Here is an 8,487-nt window from a genome sequence, read left to right on the forward strand (position 1 = left end):
AATTTGATTGCTTTAGGTAATCTTGATCCAATATTAGAATGCTATTGAGTTAACTTGGACACGTCAAAACGTGCGCTTTCATATGGTTAACATTTGGATAAATTATTATATTATATCTACTAGTAAAAAGTCTAGGTCGGTTGGGTTATGGATGAGAGGTGAACAGTGTTTGCGATTTGCGTGTATATTGTTATTCTTTTATACATATTTTATATACGATATTTTAGAGAGATTCCATATAATTTTCTTTTTAAATCGAGTTATTATATGAGTGATAACAGTGACGAATACAGATTTAGGGACACAATACCGGACTATCGGTCAACTAAAAATGAGTCAGACAAAACAATAATTGTAAATTAACTAACTTTATTAAATATTTAAATTTAAATATAATATGAAACCCTAAAATTCAATCAGTGACATGTGATAAGATGAGATGAGATTACCGCTTTCCAAAAAACTTGCGGCTCGGAGCTCGTTTGAAGCTCGCTCGGATTTAGTTCGGAAAAAGCTCGCTTGATATGGCTCGGTTTGAAAGTGAGCCGAGCCGGCTCGGTTTGGTTAGAAAGTGAGCCTAGCTCGGCTCGTGACAAGCCAAATTGGCTCGGTTTGGCTCGCTTGGTAGCTCGAATTGTTTTACTTATAATATATTTTATTTTTATATACATATAAGATATTACAAAAAAAAATAATTATTATTTACATGTATTTAGGATTGTAGTTTGATATCTATGACATATTTAAAGGTTGATTGTCGTGCTAATGAACAAATATTGTATTTACTTGAAATATAAAACTTATTTTGCGTTGTTGAATGTGATTTTGGCTTGTAATGTATTAGGTTAACTTATTTTGAATATGTTCTTTTAAGTATTGAATAATATTTAGAATACTGAATTTTGAGACTTATGTATTAATTTTATTTTTAAAATCGAGCCAAACCAAGCCGAGCCGAGCCAGCTCGGTTTATAATCAAGTCAAGCCCGAGCTTACCCTAGCTCAACTCAACTCGGCTCATGAGCAGCCCTAGATGTGATAAAACAGGAAAGGGGTGATTTTCATGTTATTAAAAAAAAAAAGAAAAAAAACTGTTTTCCCAAATTAATATCTGTTAATAGAAGGCCGAAATGAACAGTCTTTTGATCATGGTAATCCATGTGTATTAATCTGGGTTAATGTTGGTTATCGGCCCATCTTGTGTCATCTCAGTCTTCTTACGCGTGTAAAAAACAGGCCACGCTCACCTTTTATCCCCACCGCCACACAAAACTCAGTTAATTACCAACCCTAAAAACCAGAACAAAGGAAGTCGGTGGTGTGCGTCGCGTAACCCAGAATATGGACAGCCGGAGGCGGTGGAGGGTGGAGGGGATGAAGGAAGCGGAGGAGTTGTCGGCGGGAGTTTGGGAATAACGGAAATGCCTCTGGTGACTGTCCGTCGTCGTTCTTCATAATGTTTGATTTTTTCGTTTAGGTATTAGGATTTGTGCTTCATTTTTGAAATAGTTTGGTATATATACTCTAACGGCATCGATTTTTTGGATTTCGACAATTAGGGTTCCAATTTCAGTGTTTTTTCCCCTCCGATTGCAGGTGCACTTGATGATTTCCATTGATTGTGGTTGGAGAAAGGGTTGCACTGATGCAGAGCTCAAGAATGCTTATAAGAAGCTTTCACTGGTAACCAATATTGATCTAAAATGAGTTGTTTCTTTTAGAGTTTGATACCATATTCAATTTTTTTTTTATCGTTTGGTTTTAGAGATGGAACCCAGATTGTTGTTCTGTATCAGGAAACTTAAACATGTGGAAGAAGCAAAGAATAAGTTTCAGGCGATAAAAGAAGCCTATTCTGGTAATTAACGTATTTGGTTTTGTTAATAAAGGTGTTATCTTGAATGATCTTGTAGTATTAAATTCCTTTTTATAATGTTTACAGATATTTGTGTTAATAAGTGTTCACTTGCAATTTTGTGTTTCATAATTGATAATGTCGCAATGAAGTGCGGTGGTGATCATCGCGCCTATCATTTTTTTGTTGCTCTGTAGATACTCTGTGGTGATAATGTTATTTTAAGTTTGGGTTTGTAGGTTTAGTAAAATATTTGGAAATTTGATTGTGAGATTTGAGTATTTCATAGTGAATCTTTGATGGAATATTTGTAGGGTGAAATTCGAGCGAGGATGATTCACTTTCTAAATAGGGCTGCAACTGTGCTTCCTATAATTGTGGAGGATGTTGCAAGAAGTGGAGTTGAAATTGAGATGGCTTTGGAGGTATAATGTTTATATTTTTGCTTTGGCTATGAGGATGATTATTTACAAGTTTTTTAATTATATGTTAGATTTAATGATTTTGAATGTTCTCGGCACATTTTTTAAAGATTTTAAGATGAGTTACCATAGCTCTATGAAAGTTTGATGACTGCGTCTAAATTGCGAATTGATGTTTATCAGAACTGGGAAGTGTATAGAGAACATAAGTTTAGTTATTTTGTAACATTATATGCTGGCGGCTAGACGGCAAGTTAGATATGACGATGGAAACGATCAAGAATATGGACACACCGAAAAGATAGCAATTCTGGAATTCTACACTCAGGTTGCTTAGGAAGAAGTTGAGCTTCTCATCTCCAAGGTTACTTGATTACCTAATTACATTTGTACTGATTTGTTCAGTTCAGTTTCATCACTTATCAGTCATTTCTTTTACCATAAACATAATATAAAGGACAAATGAAATGGTATAATATAGTAATGTAGTTTTGTCAGTGGTTTTGCTGACAAGCTTCTTGCTTTTCTTCTACCTCAGTGCCTTGGACTGCTTGGGATTATTAGAATTTAGGAATTTTTGTTTGTTTTATATGATGGTTGAGTTTGGGGAAGTGAGGTGGCTTCAGTTTTGTGCCGGAGATTTGCTAACCAGGTATAATAGTTTTATTCCATTTTTATATAGACCATTTGTTTATATACATGTGTGTGAGCCGACACCCGCCACTAAGCACAGGGAATATCCACTATTTGTTTATATTAAAAACCCATGCTATGAATAGTGTCAGGGGTGTTTTCATTGGTTGACAGAGATGGCGTTTGCAATCACATTCTTCCATGTGCAGCTCCCAAATCACGCCAAATCCTGCCTATTTTCGGTGGTCAAAAGCAGGGAGTGGATGGCGAGGTCGTTTTTAAGAAAAATTGAGATGATGCTACTAGATGAAGTTACAAGTGTACTAGATGCAGAGCCAGAGAAATGCATTCAAGGGGCTCTCGAGCGTGTCTGCTCAGGGAAAACGACGTTTTTTGTAGCACAAAAATTATCAACTATACGAAAGGCTCATGTAATGGCAATGATTGATGATGGGAAAGTGGCTGAACAAGGGTCTCACTCGCATCTGCTGAAGAAAGTCAGAAACTACTTTGCGAAAAAGTTGCAGTTGCAAACATTCTCACACAGGGAGGATGCGAATTGGGGTTTGGGTTCGAGTTTTAAACACCAGACAGACGGGTAGCGAGTTAAAACTAATTGTATACTTATGTATAACTTCTACCAAGAATGTTTTAAGGAATCCACACTCCACAGTTCCATTGCATGCATTTTAATTTGTTTAAAAATGTACATCCAAGAGTTAGCTAGATTTAATTGTTTTTTCAACTAGAAATTATACTACTAAATGTTGTACCGTTATCATAGCCTTTTGGTATCGGTACCCATTTTTCCTGTTTCTCGGGACCGGTACTCTGGGTACCGGTTTAGTACCTAGCTCATCTCTAATCTATAAATTATAAAAATTTCAGTTTGTTAGTGAAATTGTCCCTTTTTAATGTTATTTTTAATAATTTTGAGTCATCTTCCAAATCTAATCCTTTCGTTAAAGTCCACTTGAATTGTATGCAAGTCTGTTTTTGTTGTTTGGCTCCATGTAACATATTAGTCATAGAAATAATTCAAACTTCAATAAGACAGTACTACCATCAAAACACACTTATCTAATAAAAAAAGAAAGAACGATGCTTGCAATCTATTATTTTTAATACTTTATTTATGAAAATCGACAAATATGAAGGTTATTTATTGCTTCACGGGGGAGATTCAACTAGAACCAATAATCAATGAAAACATTTCAGCTTGCAAAAATACCATGCTCATTTCACGTCAACAATTAGTAAAAACTGTGCATTCAATGAGTACCAATGCGACAACACGCAATTCACCAAGGATTTACCGTGTCCATATTTTTTCGTGTTTGCGAGTGCCTATACCACCACGAAGCGCAAGGTTTCCACTTACCATTACGAAACGAATTGATACCAATCGCCCTAGGCGCAACGCGCCAATTTGATAACACTAGTTCCCATAAAAAATTGCTAAATGCTTCGGCCCCTTTTAAAAAATTTGGGTACAAGCCCAAAGTCTAAAAAAGAGTTACCAAACTCCCAAAAGAAGACCAACGTGATACATATGGCCCCATATTAATGAGTAGAACAGTAGCTTTGGTCCGTTTGGATATGTTCATGTTCATATTTTCTAAGAGGATCAAATGACTAAAGCTAAAAAACAATATCAGTTCAGGCCACCTATAGAGTGGCCCGAATTCATATGCATCCATTGGCGAGTAGTACTATACAAGTACTTCGCTACTAAGTAGTAAAAAACATGCCCACCCTAGCCAACATGTGTATTTGTTATTGAGTAGTAATGTACAAGTAATCGAGACACATACACGTACATGTCATCAAAACTATCTCACATTTCTTTATACAAAACGATGTCGTTTACCTTTTCCGTAACAATGCTTTATAAATTCCCTAGTATACCACTGCGACTTCCTTATTTTTATCTACTTTTAAAATTTGGCAGTTCAAAATGTTTTGTTCTTTACCATGACGAAACGAATCGATATCATCCTAACAGCTTTGATACTGGTATCAATATTTGTTTTTATGGTTTCGAGTATAAATTTCATTGAACACGGAATTATTTTCGTGATAGAATATCTTTTTTATCAAATGCATTCTTTATTGGGTTTTTTTATAATACTAAATGTTATTAATAGCCAATCACATCTAGCTATTTTAATTCAATACCAAATTTCACATATATCTCTAATAAAACCTCTCATACCAAATTTTACATATATCTCTAATAAAACTGAATTAAATGTCATTTTAGTCCCTATGGTTTAGGTCATTTTGCCAGTTTAGTCCACTGGATTAACTTCATCCATTATTTCTGTTAACAAGAAGGGCAATTCGGTCATTTTATATGGCCGAATTGCCCTTCTAGTTAAGGAATTACATATAAAAAGTGAACCCACATGTGAAAAATAAAACCTTTGGACTAAACTGACAAAATAGTCCAAACCACAAGAATTAAAATAACATTTAACTCAATAAAACCTCTCATAACAAACCTTAAGGGCCTGTTTGGTTGACAGGAATCCATAGGATTTCAAGAATTGGAATTTGAATTCCATTCCTTTGTCTGTTTGGTGGGACAAATTAGTTGAAGGGAATTGGATTTCAATTCCAACAAAATCCCTTATGTAATGGAATTCGGATTCCTTCTAAATTTCAATGGAAAGTTTAAAAACCCACGGGAATGTTTCCAAAGTTACGAAAATAACCCTTGCCTCTATTATTTTTGTCTAAAAACCAAAGAATAATAAAAAAATCAAAAAAATTCTAAAAAATCCAAAAACAAAAAATATTAAAAAATCCAAAAAATTCTAAAAAATTAAAGAAATTCTAAAAATAAAAAAATAATAAAAATCCGAAAAAATTTAAAAAAATCCAAAAAATTCTAAAAAATCAAAAAAAAATTATAAAAAATCAAAAAATATTATAAAAAATTAAAAAAATAATAAAAAATCAAAAAAATTCTAAAAAATCAAAAAAATAATAAAAAAAATCCAAAAAAACCTAAAAAATTATAAAAAATCCAAAAAATTCTAAAAAATCAAAAAAAAAATAAAAAATCAAAAAAACAATAAAATATCCAAAAAATTCTAAAAAACAAAAAAAAATTATGAAAAATCAAAAAAATTATAAAAAATCAAAAAAAATATAAAAAATCAAAAAAATTATAAAAAATCCAAAAAATTCTAAAAAATAAGAAAAAATGCAAAAAATTCTAAAAAATCAAAAAAATAATAAAAAATCAAAAAAAACTATAAGAAATCAAAAAAATAATAAAAAATCCAAAAGATAATAAAAAAATCCAAAAAATAATAAAAAATCCAAAAAATTCTAAAAAATCATAAAAATAATAAAAAATCAAATAAATTCTAAAAAATAAAAAAAATCCAAAAAATAATAAAAAATCCAATAAATCCAATAAATTGTAAAAAATCAAAAAAACTCAAAAAATTTCAAAAAAAATAATTTTTTGATTTTTTTCGATTTTTTATAGTTTTTTTGGATTTTTATTATTTTTTAGAATTTTTTGGATTTTTTATTATTTTTTAGATTTTTTTGAATTTTTAGGATTTTTATTATTTTTTAGACTTTTTTTATTTTTTAGAAATTTTTTTAATTTTTTTATTTTTTGATACTTCTGATTTTTTTTTATTTTTTAGAATTTTTTTGAATTTTTATAATTTTTATGATTTTTTGTGATTTTTAGAAGTTTTTTGAATTTTTTATAATTTTTTGGATTTTTTAGATTTTTTTTTGAATTCTTATGATATTTTGGATTTTTTATTATTTTTTTTGAATTTTTTTATTTTTTAGAAATTTTTTTGATTTTTTAGAATTTTTTGAACTTTTTATTATTTTTTAGATTTTTTTTATTTTTGATTTTTTTATACTTTTTTAATTTTTTGGATTTTTTTGAATTTTTATAATTTTTTATAATTTTTTTGAATTTTTGTATTTTTTTTATATTTTTTTGGATTTTTAAGAATTTTTTTGAATTTTTATCTAAGATAGTTGTTTTTAAAACTTTTGCCAATTGTTTATAACTAGGGGTAATTTTGTCTTTTTTGGTATTTTAAAATTTTAATTCCATTAATACATTTATCAACCAAACACATCTATGGATTTCAAAGAAATCCATTAAATTCCAATTCCCATAAGGATTCCAATTCCAATTCCTACACATTCCACGAACCAAACGTCCCCTAATAGTGTGAAGGTTAAAAAACAATCCTTTTTTTTCCGGATAAAACTCCTTTGGAGCCTCCATAAAATTATCTTGGTGAAAGTAACTCGCTTCTTTAAGAACATATAATAATATGTTTCTTTATAAGATAACATATAATATTTTGTTCAATTATTTCTCTCCACAGTAGCCCCACATCCCTTATCTTGATCAATTACAATGACGTATGGAACTGAAATGAGCTAGTAGAATCGGAATAACTACAAAATAACATTTTAAATATTTGTTATTTTTAACCGGAGATTGATTCATGGCAATCACATTTTTGCAGGGCCGGCCCAATGGCCATTTAAGTGAAGCAAGGGCTTTAGGCCTCCAAAAATTTAGGGCCCAATTGGAAAAAAAATATATATATATATAAATTTAGCTTGTATATTAATATGTAATTTTATTGCTTATTGTTGTTGTAGCTAAGTAGCTTAGTGGTAAAAAATCCATCTTTTTTTCATGAAGAGCAAAGTTCGAATCCAAGCATCAACAGTGGATTCTTATGTTTTTACATTTTTTACCTATTTTCTAAATTGGACAGACCTCAAATCACTGGTTGTTAAGTATTTCTTGCTAATCTATATATATATCTTGTTTATATTTGTTCAAATTGTTGGGTTTAGTTGGCCGTTAAAATCATCAATGAAATGAATTAGTTGTGTTTTGTTATTTTGATTTATTAAAATTGTTGGGTAAAATCGATGATCAAAATCAACTATCATCATGATTTATTTTACTTGTGCAGCAAAATCTTTTTTAATAAAACATTTCATCAACCCAAATGAGGTCCAAGGATGATCATCATGTAACATCTTTCTTTTTTTTCACTGATATTCATTTTGATTTGGATTTATTTTTCAGGAGAATAACTACTAGTTTTCAGTTCTTGTTATGCAAGTCTTCTATTAATCATCTAGACTTGACATTGGTTAAACTCCTTCTTTAAAGATGGATAAGGCCTCAGGTTTTCATTTCGCTTTGGGCCTCTAAAGGAGTTGAGCCGGCCCTGCATTTTTGATATGAATAAATTTATGTGTAAGAGACGTGGTGAATAAAGTATCCGGAGATTGATTTCTAGATCCGAAAAAGGAAGATATGTTGTAACACCTTAGGCAAATAATACGTCGTATGTCTATAGAGTGATACTGGGATATGATCTTAGGAAAAATTCGTGACCAAAATATCACCAATGCGTTTGTGTATATTAGGCTATTAACAACAGATGAAATAGATCTTCGGAGTTAAACATGTTTACTAGAGAAGATCATCATCATACTCAGTAAATCTCACCAATAGCAAAGAAAAGGTAGTGTCTGAGGAGGGTAAGATGTAGACAG

At 30.6% G+C, this 8,487-nt stretch overlaps 1 long non-coding RNA gene across 1 annotated transcript; it reads left to right on the forward strand.

Moving 5' to 3' along the window:
• Positions 1 to 1,192: 1,192 nt before the first annotated feature.
• On the forward strand, positions 1,193 to 3,755 carry LOC118483723. The gene is made up of 7 exons (XR_004871200.1): positions 1,193 to 1,477; positions 1,597 to 1,683; positions 1,766 to 1,858; positions 2,170 to 2,280; positions 2,461 to 2,641; positions 2,816 to 2,929; positions 3,057 to 3,755. It is a non-coding gene; the product is annotated as an uncharacterized LOC118483723 (long non-coding RNA).
• The last annotated feature ends 4,732 nt before the right edge of the window (positions 3,756 to 8,487 follow it).

The sequence above is a fragment of the Helianthus annuus genome, chromosome 2 (genome assembly GCF_002127325.2).
Source record: "Helianthus annuus cultivar XRQ/B chromosome 2, HanXRQr2.0-SUNRISE, whole genome shotgun sequence".
Lineage (NCBI taxonomy): Eukaryota > Viridiplantae > Streptophyta > Magnoliopsida > Asterales > Asteraceae > Helianthus > Helianthus annuus.